The sequence below is a fragment of the Trachemys scripta genome, chromosome 4 (assembly GCF_013100865.1).
Source record: "Trachemys scripta elegans isolate TJP31775 chromosome 4, CAS_Tse_1.0, whole genome shotgun sequence".
Classification (NCBI taxonomy): domain Eukaryota; kingdom Metazoa; phylum Chordata; order Testudines; family Emydidae; genus Trachemys; species Trachemys scripta.
In genome coordinates this window covers 25,087,923-25,103,352 of record NC_048301.1, presented here as the reverse complement: position 1 = coordinate 25,103,352, position 15,430 = coordinate 25,087,923, and positions in this window count along the sequence as shown.

The following is a 15,430-nucleotide window of genomic DNA, read 5'->3' as shown; positions in this document are numbered from 1 at the left end:
GAGAAAGTGATCCAAGTGCATCCTTAAGGCTCAGCAACCAGAAGGCAAAAAAAAAAAAAAGAATCCAACTTTTATTATTTTAAAACATCTCATGATTTTTAATCCAATCCCATGATTTTGGGCAGCCAAATTCACGATTTTTGAGTGCTCACAGTTGCCAGTACCACAGTTTGCTTGCTTGACATGCTTCAGCTTGTCATTTAGCATAATAACACTGCAAAAATGAGCCACCAGCCATTGTCACCGCAGGCAGCTGAGCTTAGGGCTTTGGCTGACAAAGAGCAGCCACCATGCCATTGCGGGCTGAGTCACGCCTGGCAATGTGCAGGTGCACAATGGGGAAGGGAGGGCACAAAAAGCTTCCTCTGCAGGAACCAGGCACAACAGCAGTCCCTGAGTGCAAGGACTGTTCCAAGCTAGTGCCAGCTTCCCTTGAGGGCTGCGTATAATGAAGGTGTGACACGTAGGAGTGCTGGCAGAAGGCTAACATTTTATTTCCTGACCCCGATCACATGAAACTGGTCAGGGGTACGGAAGATAGGTATAGGGATTAGATATGGCACAGTCTATTCCTTCCTCTCTTCACTAGCTGTGATAGCTGGCACTGCACAGCATGGAGTACATGCTTCGTCCATGGCAGTATTTATGTCCACCCACTGATGGACTGGAATGCTCTCCTGTGACTCTGAGGGAAGCTACTAAGATTTAACCCCACATTGGCCTGGGCATGTTCCCACATGCATAGGATCTTGATTTTTTCCTGACTAATATTGGGAAACATTTAGGTGCCTTGAGGAGACTAATTTTGTAGCTCTCTGGGACACTGAGCATTCAGACTGCATGTTCCTAGAGCTGATTCAATTCGAACCTTTCAGTTTTCTGAGATTGGCCCATTGCCCTCAAACATTACAAATTTCTAGATTTCCAGGCCAGAAGGGATAGTTATGATTTGACAACCTACATAACAAAGCCAAAGAACCTCACCCAATAAGGCTCATCAAGTCCATAACTTCTGTTTGAACTCTAGCATATCTTTTAGGAAAATATCCAGTCTTGACTGAGGCCCAGCTCCTCAAAGTATTCAGGCAGCTCACCACTGCCCCACTGCCCATTGGAAATCAATGTGAATTAGATGCCTAAATACCTTTGAGGATCTAGGCCTTAATGGGTATGTCTACACAGCATCTGGGAGCAAGGCTCCTAGCCTGTGTCCCCAGACTTGTGACAGCAGGGCTTGCACTAGTCTTCTACAAATAGCTGTCTAGATGTTGTTGCTCAGGCTCTGAAGCCTGGGGAGAGTGGGGACTTCAGAGCGTGAGCTATGCAACTTTTAAGTATATACTTTATATTTTACATCAAAACACCCTCTACACTGCTATTTTTAGCATGCTAGCCCAAGTGCTGCTAGCCCCAGTGTGTGGCCCCCGGGCTGGTGGCTCACTCTCAGATGCTGTTCAGACATACCCATCTGCAGGTGATGGAGAATCCACCACTTTACTAGGTAAGTTGTTTCAGTAGTTAGTTACCCTCACTGTTAAAAATTTACACCTTATTTCTAGTCTGAATTTGTCTAGCTTCAGCCTCCAGCAATTGGAGCTCATAATGCCTGAGATTAAAGAGCTGTCTACTGTTAGAAAACTCTTCCCCATTTAGGTACTTTTAGATCGTGAGCAAAACACCTCTTAATCTTCTCTTTGATAAGCTAATTGAGATTGATTGAGCCTCTTCATCCAAAGCAGGTTTTCCAGACTTCAGATCATTCTTGTAGCTCTTTTCTGAACCCTTTCCAACATTTATGTACATTTTAAACCGCTCGAGTTCTGAGGATAAATCAGAGTGAGACACATACTCAAAAAAAGTCGAACCAAGGCAGCCCTCTAGAAATCAGCCAATCAGTTATGGCTATGTTGAGCAGCCATCCAGGAGGGTTAGTTTTATTTATATATTTATAAAAGGTGGAGCAGGAGAAGGACTTTCAAATGACTTCGAACCAGCAAGTTGTGCTATAACTAATCTGCACAACCACATGATTTTATTGCTGTTGCCCTTGTCTCTGCTCTCCCTTCTCTCCTTTTGGTGCATTCACTTTTTGCACCTTGCTTCAAATTAGATTGTATGCTCTTTGGGGCAGGGACTCTGGACCCGATTTTTAAATACATTTAGGTCCCCAAAGATGCAGATTGGTGCCTAGGAGGATTTTCAAAAGCACCTAGGTACTAAACTCCTATTGAAATCATCAGGAGTTCAGCAGCTAGGTGCTTTTGAAAAGCCCCATGACAGTCTATCTGCATCTTTCGGTCTTAAATACCTTTGAAAATCTGACCCAAGTAGCTAAGTGGCTAAAGCACTGGACCGGGACTCAAGAGAACTGGGTTCCAGTGCTTCGTGACCTTGGGCAAGACACTGCACTGTTCTGTGCCTCAGTTTCCCATTTGCTAAATGGGAAAAATTGTACTTACCTCTTTTGTAAAGAGCTTTGAGATCTACACCTACAAAGTGTATGTGAGCATCGGTGTTTTTAATAGTAGCCATCATCATAATCCAGTTTAATGTCTGTAAGGTCTCTGGGAGAGGGATTGTCTTCTTATTACTTGCTTGTACAATGCTTAGTGGAATAGAGCCCGGATCCCTGGTTGAGGACCATAGGCACTACCAAAATATAAATAATAATGATAACAATAAATCAAAGAGAATGAAAGGGCATATTGTATCAACTACTGTTGCTTATATGTGTTAACTTGATTAAAGTTTCAAAATGTATCTACAATAAAATATGCCACTTTTAAGTATATACTTTATATTTTACATATTACACCTCTACCTCGATATAACGCTGTCCTCGGGAGCCAAAAAATCTTACTGCATTATAGGTGAAACCGCATTATATTGAACTTGCTTTGATCCACCGGAGTGTGCAGCCCCGCCCCTCCGGCGCACTTCTTTACCGCATTATATCCGAATTCGTGTTATATCGGGTCGTGTTATATCGAGGTAGCGGTGTATATGTTGGAATAAAAAGACAGGCACAGTTAGTACTGTTTCATAGTTAGTGTTATCTTTACGTTCATACATTTATCATGAAAAATGTCCCTCTTACAATCTCTGCCCATTGTTATTTTTGAAGGTAATTACTGTATACAGCTTTCATTTGAGATTTTTTGTAAAGCAAAGTCAATTGAGAAGGACATTTTATACAGGCAAAGATTCGTTATTGGTTTTCACCAACAAAAGAAACAACTGATTACTTTCAAATTTCTTACCAGAAGTGAGGAGATCTCAGTTATTACATTAATGTTGGTTGCTATTTCACCAATAATTAATGTATGTGTAAGTAGCTACAGATAGTTGTATACACTGAAACTGCACAGTCAAAGAAATACAGTGGGCCACAGTCTGGCCTTATTTGCACTGGTGTAAGTGGAATTACTCCAGATTTAAATTGGTGCAACAGGTTTTAGAATCCAGCCCATAATCTGTAATAAGAAATGTACAAACACGTGGCTACATGCCAGCTTGTAGGCATAGAAGGCAAACCACAAATTTAGCCATCTATTTAAAATATAGGTTAAGGGAATAACTTCTGATGATTATATACATTAAGTGTATAAGGCCTATTGCGAAATATACATTGCTCTTTATAAAACAATAACATAGAGGCTCTGGGCCTGATTCTCCAGTATCCGCCTGTCCAAAGTGAGTGTAAAATACTACCAAGTCAGTACAGTAGTGTTTTACATTAGCTCTTCACACAGCTTGCACAGGTGTTAAATGGCTAAGCAAGGCAGCTGAGAATAAGGCCTTCTCTGGTTATGATGCAAGGGTCAGAAATTGTATGGGCCAGATTCTCCAGCCCATTCTAGCTCCTTTTTGTTGCTGTGGTCATGCAAAGGAACAGAAATTGGCCAGATCTCCTCAGCATGCATAGAGCTGGCTTGACTGGCTGCTTCACCCACAAGTGGTGAGGAGGATAACCTTGTGGCAGAGCACTGTGCTCTGGCTACCCCGGCTGGCAGATGGCTCTGGGATGCTCTAGTATATGATGGGGCTGGGGTGCTCATAGAACTGGCCCTAGAATCAAAGAGCTGCTTTGGCTCCTTGGTGCCCTTGGTCCACTCGTTAGCTATGCTGGACACAATGGGGAATGGGGAGGGTACTGTCTTTATCTCACAGTGGGAGAATGCTGCCTAAGCACAGTCTGTTGACCCCGATGCTTGCTCCTCAGTGCTGCCACTTCTGATAACCAGGTTACTATCACCTCAGCCCCCACTTTTGTTGATGCAGCACCCACGTTGGGATCGCTGGAAAAGGGACACGTTCCGAATCATCATGCCACAACATGAAGGAGACCTTGTTCATTTCCCCGGTGCATGACAGAACTGCTAGCTCCACTCACCAAAGAGTAGCAATTGTTACAGGCTAGAACAGAAGGGAGCTTGGGAAAACAGGGAGGAAATATGGGAGGAACATGATTTTGCGCTATTTTCCTGGAAGAGGGGCAAAGGGGAACTCAGCCACTAGAGGAAAGTAAAAGTTTATTTGTATTGCCTCTATAAATACTATGGGCCTGATTCTTCAGCTTATCGCTCTGGTTTTGTGTCAGTGCAACTTCACTGACTTCAGCGCACTTATACCAGTATAAGACCAGCATAAGGGAGTAGAGAATCCAGCCATACATTTTTAAAAATAGATGACAAAAAAGTAGATGAATGAAAAGCCTTGCTTCCCTGGTGTTAATGGAAAGTCTCTTTGTGTTTAATACTGTGGAAAAAAAATTGTCCAAGAGCAATTGAACCAAATGTAAATATTGCCCCCTACTAGCATTGCCAAGATCAATGAGAAGCTGGATTATCTGCCTCATAAGCACTCACCATTTAAGTTAGATCAGTGCCAGGGGCTGGTTTAACATAGGCACCTGATTTTCTAGCACTTTTCTTTTATGATTTTTAATTTCTTTTTAGCGAATGTCGTGCTCATGAAAGGCATCAGACTGAGAACTCTTGAGACCAAAGTCTTCTAGTTATCCACAGACCGGCTGCAGTAGCACTGCATCACCAGTTGCCCTCACCTTTATTCTGGAAGGCCAAACACTGGGAAATTCATTCTGTCTCAATGTCTGCTCGACTGTTGGCCAGTGAAGTGCTATTGAAAATTTCACAATTCAAAATAAATAGATTGCAGAAGGCAACAAAACTCGTTCTTCATTATTATTGTAAACTAGGTACAGGTTTGCATGATGAATAGTTTGGGGAATACTATAAAAAAGAGTCAGCGAACATTCTTTCATACATAAAATGTGAGTGATGGCACTCACATGTCTTTTTATTCATTTCCCACAAACATTTGTAAGAGACATTCTTTTCTATTCATTCCAAGAACATTCCCAGAAAGTGAAAAACTTGCAACCGTTACTCTGTATTTTGTGCTCCAATCCAGCAGAGCAATTAAGCATGTGCTTAACTTTAAGCATGAGTCATCCCATTGACGTAAGCACTTTGCTAGATCAAAGATATATTTCTCCTATCCAAGTTATTTGTCTTTGCTGAATGATTCATTTTTGGACAGCTTCTTATTGATTGATTGTAAACCACCAAAGTCAGTACTAGAAAATGAGGCTCAGTGCTGCAGTGCCTCCATGGGGGTGCTTCCTTGATTTGCATAAGTGCATCACTGGGTGTGTGTCAGAACAAAATTCAACCCTCCTTTTTTAGAAAAAAACCTTGCAAGGCCCAGACATCTCCAACTTTGTCACAGATTTAGTAACATTGGAGGAGCAGCTTTGGATGGATGAAGTGATGCTAAAGCTTTTTAAAAGCTGTATTGTGTTTTACGTGAAACTGAAAACAGTTAGTATGTTGTGAGTTTATCTTTGTGGTGTGACTTTTTGTCCAGTTTAATCAAATTCCGCACACCTACTGTTGTTTTGCAAAGTTTGCTGGCCTGTGACGTTTGCTGGCCCGCGATGTTAGTTGGACAACTCTTTACAAAACAGGGTCAATTTTCAAAGAGGAATGTACACTAGCAAAAGCTGCAAGTATACCTAACATGATATGAGAAAAAGATTTCCATTTCCTTTGCCTTTTTGCAAAGAGCTCGATCCTCCAGGTGCTGAGCAACTCTTATGGGATACTCAGCACCCTGCACTGCAGTGACTACACAACCTTGGTCTCTCCACAAAAAGAGCACATTAAGGGGATTTGCTAAAAATCCGCAAAGAAACTGGACACAGGCAGTTTGCAAAAAAGGTATTTCTCACCGTTGAGCATGAGTGTCCTTCTTCCATAACAGTGAAGAAAAGAGTATGACATTGGCAAGATTAAAAGAACCAGATAGATTAGCACAACTAAAGAAGTGATTATAGTTATAATAATGTAGTGAGCCAGCTAGTAGGTATATATATACCAGTGCACTCTGCTCTGAATCAGAACTGCTTAATGGTGATAGATGTACTATGGTATGCCCTTTAGCCCAAGTAGTATGGCCTTGTGCCTTTGGAACTAGGGTGACCAGATGTCCGATTTTATAGGGACAGTCCCAATATTTGGGGCTTTTTCTTATATAGGCTCCTATTATCCCCCAGCCCCGTCCTGATTTTTCAGACTTGCTGTCTGGTCACCCTATTTGGAACACAAGAAGCTGAGAACTGGTCCCATTGTTATTGCAGTATAGCAACAACTGCAAAGATCTATGTGACCATGTACCTGTTGCAATAGTTTATATTTTTAGTGCCTTTCATCCAAAAGGTTTAATGTCCATCAGTAAAGGGATTAGGTAGATAGATGTCCAAGGAAGTGGAAATGAACCTTTGGGGGATTATGGCATATTCTGACTGACCAGTTCTAAAAGCAGAGAGCTGCTTTAAGTGTCCACTTTAGCCTAGGAAGGCAAGTTTTGACAAGTGTGCAGTTCTGTGCACAGTTTCACTGCTAGAAACTTTGCAGATGCTCATTGAAAAAGACATGACTCTGGTGCCATTTAACCACAAACAACTTTTTGGGAAAGTTTATTCTCACTGCCTTCAATTATGCATTTGCTTTTTCTCCTTTTAGTCAGCCCACTTTGTATTTCCCAACTTGGAACATAATCTGACATTAAAAGACTCCATCACTGCTCAGGTTTCCCCAGGTCACAGAAGAGTATCTTTCTGCCCCTTAATGATAGCGGAATCATGCCTGTTTGTTAAATATAACAGCTAGCAATCAAATGAATCATTTGCATTCAGACAGACATTCAGGGCTTAATATACAGTGCACGTCAAGATAGTCATTACACATTTTCAAAGGTAGGAGTGGGGAGATTGTTTTGTCTTTCTTCACTCTTAATTCTGACAATTGCAAATATGCTGCAGGCTTCTCAGTTCAAAAGCACCATCACACCATCATGGCTAACTCTTGTTCTCACAGAACAAATGAGATCTCTTGGGTGACCACTACAGCATTCTGGAGTGGAGCGTATTTCATATTTTGTCAGTGTTGCGGTGAAAGCAAAAAAATCTTCCAAAACATCCTTCATGTATATATTCAGACTCTTGATATTTTCATTCTGCACTTTAAGAGCATAAGATCATTGGAGACCCTCGTTCTAAGAAGGATCGTGGAAATACATTGTCAAACCCTTTTAAAATGTTCCCTCAGATATCTGATCTTATGAGGCAGCTGGGCTTTCAGCGGTTGTGAGTTACTTAGTTAGCTACCACTGTTAGAATTTGTTGCAGCTCAGCTTCTTGGAATAATTCTTGTCAAAGAATCATTATGGATTAGGCCAGCCTTAAAAGGTTAATTTATATACAACTGCTGGAGCTTGTATTGACCCATCTTACACTGGCCTAGAGCACTGAAGGTTTTATTGCCACTCTGTATAAACAAAAGTTCCAGATAACTGCATATCATTGACAAGATGCACTTAACTCTTTCAGGGGTAGGGAAAGACTTAGAAGAGGGTTCTGTCACTGAGGGAGTGAGGAGCAGTTGGATAGGAAAAGAGTATGATTATAAACCCAAATCTCTTTGCTTTTAGTTCCCAACTATACTACAAAGAACTAGTATGTCTTGCAACCCAGTTACAACACAGTAGCGCCTAACATGGTTTATACATAACAAACACATGAATGCTCAAAGTCATCATCGTTATCCAGGAATATGATTAAAACAAGTCTGAACCATGTCTACCATATGGCTTTTAGGATAGATAGGGTCAAAATGTGTTTTAATCATGACCTCAAATCTTCTACAGCCTGGGAAAAGTTGAAGGTTTTAGCCTGATTGAGAAAGACAGTTAAAACATCGTTCAGTCTTGTCTACACTACAAACCAAACTGTGTCTCAACTGTCTACATAGTGTGGTCTAGGAGATGTGATTCAGTTGTGTTTTAATTAGGTTCCCAAATCATGCTAAATACTTGGTAAAATGTAAGGTGTTTTCATGCAACTGGAACATATAGTTTAATCTCACCTATACTACAAGGTAAAACCATCTTTACTGTATCAGGTGCTAGCTACAGTGTTGTAAATAGGTCCCACAGCACAGTAATATTTGGATATTGTGAATAGGGCTTCTGACATCTTGATTTACTGTACAGTGGAATTAGGAAAAATCAGATGCTTGCCTAGCCAATAACGCTCACTCCATATGCAGTGATACAGTCTCTTATGCTCTACTTGACTAATGTATGATCTTTCTGGCCTGAAAATTGTCTGGTGTTTAGATGACATTAGAAATCGTAGCCACTGAATTCATCATCATCATCAACTCTGATGATCTAGATGGTCCCTTGCTACAAATTAGAGATTTGTCGAAAACCACAAAGTTTAAATTCTGATCAGGACTCCTACAAAGCCAGGGAGTATTTAGATGCAGAGATTTGGTTCAAGCCTTTATCTAGGTCAAATGTTGGGATACTCTACAGGACATGCATGGAAGCTGTGGGTGGAAGAGAAAATTTAGATTCTGCCCACTTAGGACGTGGAAGGAAAATGGCACCAGAAAATTGATTTTTTTTTTTGTACCCTCATCTCTTTTTTAAAGCCAAAGCTGTAATGCACCAGTACTTAAGTGTTTGTGTCCTGCTGCACTTTACTCCATGGAGTATGTTAAGGGACCTTCAGCACATTGAACATAGGCTTTTGCTTTTGGAGTGCCATTTTAAAGTTGTATGAAATTTAGGCCATAGGATTTAGTTAGGAATGTGAACTTTTCATTGAACCTTGAATAAGAGTCACATGTGAGTCTGAATCAAATTTCTTGGGTTGATTTATGGTGTCCAGTAGAAACAATGAAAAGCTCTGTGGTTTTACGTGGTTTTGAATCAGTCAGACAAAACTGGATGGTTTTTGACTGAATTTTGCTCTAGGTTTGTGAAACACACAGAAAGAGAAAGACTCACATGGACTGCAGCTTAGTCCAGATGCATATGTTTTAAATTAATTAAACCTTTAACTGCTGAATAAACCACTCTACAAAGCACAAATGTAAAAGGGCTTTATTGAAAAAAATGTGGTGAATTTCAGTGTACATAACAGGTCTTGTATTGACAGTACTGCAGTAGAAGTTTCCTATATAGCCACAGAACAGGCAGCAGAAACTTCCCTACATATCCCCATCAATAGGCCTCAACCCTTACCTGGAGGAGAACTCCACCTCCATTCTTAGATAGTTATGGGCTTGCCTACTGAGTCTTCCACCCAGAGTTTTAACTTTGGCACTGATTTTTGTGGAAATTTGGCTAGTGGACCTGGAATAGCCCACCACTTCATCTTACACAGGGAAACCAAAGAGTTATCACATGGTAACACACTTCACTAAATATCCTGAATTTGAATGGGCCGCTGAGAGGTGAAAGACTCCACAGTTCATTACCCTAAACCATCTAGTCCCACTATATTAAATCACATCTTTTTACTGAAAGGATGTTAGCCCTTCACATTGGCTGGTCTGGAATTTGGGACTGAACAGAAATTGCAAGTGCCTCCTACTGGAGGCACGAACCCCTTGCTCTCTCTGATGAATAGAGGGTATTCCCATTAACTTCAGTGGGCCCACTCATATGAGAAACTTTCACTCATGTGAGTGCAGGATTCACAAGCTGGCCTCTAAGAATTTTTTTAAACTTAAAAACTGGGTAAATCCTCAAAATGATGACTCACTCCAGAAAGACTATTAAGCCTAGGAATGCTGCTGTATTCCTGGATCGTTTCTTCCCAAAAAATTGTCATGACAACATATTATTAATAACTAAACCTGCTGTTTTTTAACTCCATGGCACCAAGATGCTAGAAACTACTTACAAGAGGAAACAAACAAAAAAATCTGTTTACCAACTGTGTCTAGCTATTCAGGGGCTTGGATGGCTCAGCATATTGGCAATGAGGCTTTGTGATACCTTTCATATCTAGGTTATTCGTTCAAATACAGGTCAGGCTGGTAGCTATCCACCTCTGATGGCTATGTGTAATGAATAGGTGTTGATCTTAGGCCTTTTCTACACTAGGATGTCACCCATCAGTGCAGCTGCAGTGGTGTAAACCCCTGGAGTAGCCATGATTTTCATAAGGGCAATTCTCCACGGTTTTAAGCAGGGGCAAACTGCACCAGTGAGATTTTCAGTCTGGCCTGGCTTCACTAAGGCAGTTGTTCTCAACCACTGCATGCAGAGGTCTTTCAGGAGGTACATCAACTCATCTAGATAGTTGCTTAGTTTTACAGCAGGCTACATAAAAAACACCAGAGAAGTCAGTACAAACTAAAATTCCATACAGACAATGACTTGTTTATACTGCTCTATATACTATACACTGAAATGCAAGCACAATATTTATATTCCAATTGAGTTATTTTATAATTATGTGGTAAATGACAGTAAGCAGTTTTTCAGTATTAGTGTGCGGTGACACTTTTGTATTTTTATGACTGATTGTGTAAGCAAGTAGCTTTTAAGTGAGGTGAAACTTGAGGGTACACAAGAGAAATCAGACTCCTGAAAGAGGTACAATAGTCTGGAAAGGTTGAGAGCCACTGGCTTAGAGCACAGGACTTGGCTTAAATAGGCATGGCCTAAATAATCACAATTCTGCCGCAGACTAGCTATGTGGCCTTGCCCAGGTTACATACTCTCTTTATACCTCATTTTCCTCACCTATAATGCAAGTATTTCAATCCTTAATCACACTTGTAACACATTTGGAGAGGAGAGTGATATATGAGTACACAGAAATATTATGTCTTATTACTATTATTTCCAGTGGAGTTACTATGTACTTGTCACAAAGTAACACATATAGTTTCATGTTAACTAGGTAATAATTGCCTTGTGTCATGACTGTAGGTAGGACACAGACCCCGCTCTTCAGTAATTTATGTCTTCTCTTTAATTAAGGGTGAATCCCTTGTGTTGGAAGGTTGAGGAGCAGAGCTATTATGGTGGTTAGCCAGCAATGACTACAATCCCACATGGAGAGAAAGCCTTAGTCCACTATCTCCTGCAACAGAATCTATGTCCCAGAAGCCTCAGCAGAGAGTCTGAGGCTTGAGTGGGAAGATATTCTCTTACCCTTAAAGGCAGCCTTTTAAAAATAGGAATGAAGCATGTTCGCAGGGTTGTAAGGGTCAGTTTGCCCTGCTGCTGTCCAAGCTGCACCCATTTTGTGGCTGAATATAGGACTTCAGCCTGCAGGTCTAGCACAAGCTACACATTCAGTTAGAAAGCTTCTTCTGAAAAATAAATGTTACTCTAAAAAATTTTCAGTCTGCAGCAAAGCGAGTAACTGGGTGTGTGTCTATTGAAACTCTGAGTCATTTCTCAAGTCCACTCAGCACCAAGTCATTTGAGTTCTAACGGACAAAGGAACAGTTGGCCAGGTTGGCTGCCCTGAAGTCCATGCTGATGATAAAAGAGCAGGGCCTATGCTCGTGGTCATGGCCGAGAGAGAAATGACTGTCCCCCTCCCTCCCTTTGCTATTAATAAAAAGGGTTAAAGTTTTAATTCACACCCTTGTTACTTTTGCTGCTACAGGATGTTGAACAAAATTGGATACATTTTCCTTTCAGTCAACCCAAGTTATAATTATTGGTCAAAAGTCACAATGCCAGGCACATTTATTGCCAGTTATCTCAGTAATCTTTAACCCTCCATGACAAAAGAGCTCGAAGGAGAAATAGAAAACAAACAAAGGTTGGGCATTAAAACATAATGACTCAACTGAACCTGAGCTGGGTTAGCCAGATACTTTCTATTCTTTTGCTTTTAATGTCCCCAAGCCTGTGGAAATTTGCAAAGCAAGATGAACACTGTACATTTCATGTATCAGAGGGGTAGCCGTGTTAGTCTGGATCTGTAAAAAGCAACAAAGAGTCCTGTGGCACTTTATAACAGATGTATTTCATGTCCTGGTACTGGACTCTATCCAGTGCTGATTACATTCACATAGGAACATCTGTAAAAGCTAGTCAGGCTTTGTTGCTTTCGAGTTCATAGGTCAGCGCTATGAAAAAAGAGTCATGTGCTGTAGTATGACATTTTCACATGTTGTATCAGAGTCAGGTTTGAATTTAAACAGTTCCTAGTGAACAAATTATCAGCTCTTTGTTTTGCAGTGAGAGAATAGTTAGTTCAAACAGGATGCAGAAAGTTCTGAAAAGGGGCTGGAGGTATGTCTATATCACTATTTAGCATGCTGTAGGCTGAACAGATACATCATCTGGTTTTAAGTGCACTAAGGCACACAAGTATGTCCAGTCAAAGATCATTTAACCATACAAAGTGAACCATGATGTGTCACTGGTAGAAGCAGAAATATACAGCATTTAATTCAGGAGGAAGAATGAGCTTGTGGTTAAGACAGTAGCTGGGAAGTGAGAAGATCTGGGTTCTAGCTCTGACAGTGATTTCCTGTTTGACCTTGTGCAAGCCACTTACCCGTCCTGTTAATCTTTGCAAAGTGAGGTGAGATCGCTTACTGAAAGGCACAATAAGGGCACAGCATTATTGTTATGAATTTCTGTTGTCCCAGAATGTCTGTGAGCAAAATACTGAAAGAAAAGTGGCATGATACACCATGGTTTCATTTCACATGGATTCATGTGATTTTAATTTACACCCCCATGTTCTGGTTTGAGTTTTGGGGTTCAAACAACCCAATTTGGGCCCTGACTCAACAAGAAAATCAATGGGATTACTTGGATACTCCAAGTTAGGTGCTTAAAAACCTTGCTGAATTGCGTTCTAAATTTCTAATTTTTCAAGAACTGGTCGTTTTCCTGGAATTAATCACCTTGCTTCACCTGGTTTTGTGTTGACCCACGAGGAGCGGTAAAGTTAGCAGGGTTTTGATCCAAAGCTCTATATCTATCTAGCATCTAAATACAGTGGAAATCATTCTTTTTAGAAACTCAGATAGATAGATAGATAGACAGATAGTCTTACAAACCTTTTGGCAAGCATGGGCTAAGTTTCAAGTTTGTAATGAAACCTGAAGCTCAGCAAGTATCTTGTGATTTTAGGCTCTGCTATGAACATTTTGCACAGCTCTAGCTAAAAGGATCTTACCTGCTGTGCTGCACTCTGTCCCCTGTGTGCAGTGCATTTGTCATTGTGCAGAACAGAGGGGAGTGCAGATCAAAGGCAGCACAGAAGGATGGGCCCAGCAGCAGCTGAGGATCAAGGTGCCCCTTAAAGTTTTTGTGTTTTGCTGTTGTTGTTAATAATTTTTTTAGAGAAGGGTAGAGGAGTCCATGGCCCTGTAATATGTACTGTGTTCCCAAAACTTATCACAGTCTTCTCTGCCCTTTGACCAACATGCCATGTCTAATGCCCCAGCCACTGAAGGGGCACATTTGTGATCCTCACATACATATAGTAGGAAAATCAATCTGATTCCTCTTGGGATCAGCCCCTGCATGTCAGATCTGGAAACCCATTTCCAGACCAAGCTCTGTGCTGCAGGAAAAGAAGGCCTTGGAATAATTTCTCCTGCCCTGTTTGCATGCAGGTATCTGCAGGCCATCAGGAGAATCAGGAGATGGACCTGCAAATCTTCCTAACAATAGAATGTTGCCTTTAACTATATGTGGGTCTCTCTCTCTCTCTCTCTCACACACACACACACACACACCTCTTCGAGTCTTACTGTGCATAGAATAGTGCTAGTTTCTGCTTAATTCATATACTCAGCATTTGGCATTATTTGTAAGTCTATCATTATCTTTGTTCATAGTGACATCAAAAGCCTTTCTTCTCATGTGTATCTGTGAGCCCAGTGGAACTTCTCTATCAATCAATCAAGCGGGCAAGCAATCAATCAACTTACAAAGATTTGAAGCTGCTATGTGGAGCAAGACGGTGTGTCAAGAAAATACCTGGGTTCTCATTAGGAATGGGTATTATTCTAATTTTGCTGACTTGTTCTGTGCTTTGTAGGACCTGGGGAAGCACTTTGTCATTAACATGTCAATAGAGCAATATGAATGAGGCTGGAGGGAAATATCATAGTCCAGGGCCACAGTGTCAGCCATCGTCTCTGATGCATTCTTTACTTGGGTACACAGTTTAAGTATGTAGGCGATCAAAGAAATATCATATACAATAGAACCTCTCTTACACCAGGGTGGCCCATTGCGAATGACTGCATTTTATGCATTAGTGACAATGACAAGGTGATTGTATCACAAAAGCTAATGGGCCAGATTAGGCGTCAGATAAACCAGTGCAAAGACAGAATAATCACAGTGAAGACAATGGAGTTATACTATATTTATATTGATATAATTCAGATAAGGGTCTCATCCACTTTGTTCATTTATTTTGATTAGTTTGAATTATTTATGCTAATACTTTATGCTGTACTAGTAAATGTACTGCAGTCTAGTTTCAAATGAGTGAACATTTAGTAAGAAGGGATCCTACTGCAGTGTTAATGCTATTAAATCTTTGGTGAGAAGTGGGAAGAGGCCACTACTATCTGTGAAAATTATGCGGTGAGTGAATTAGCACATTGTAGAATAATAAAGTTCCACTGCCGGAATGGGAGTAACAGATGAAAATTCCTTTTTATGTTTGTTAACATTTGCAAACATAAAAAATTACTTGTTCATTTTCTCAGAATGATATTTGTGAATATTATTAGAAATAATTAAAACATCTACGATCTCTATAAAAATGCATCTGTATACATTTGAGGTTAAAAGAATTCACTTTAGACTATTCCAATGATATTTTTTCTTTCCTATCAATTTCCCCACTGTGGCAATGACAATGAAAAAAAGCAAGAGAATATCAGAAATAAAAGCTTGGTTTATTATATGACATGGATAAGCAGAATGTGTATGCTCAGTAAATAATGACTTTTTATTCTTACGTGGTTGCATAACAAGGATAAGTTTAAGGAAGAGCAGTTCTGTACATGAGATTTAGAAAATTCATAATGCATGAATGAACTGCTGC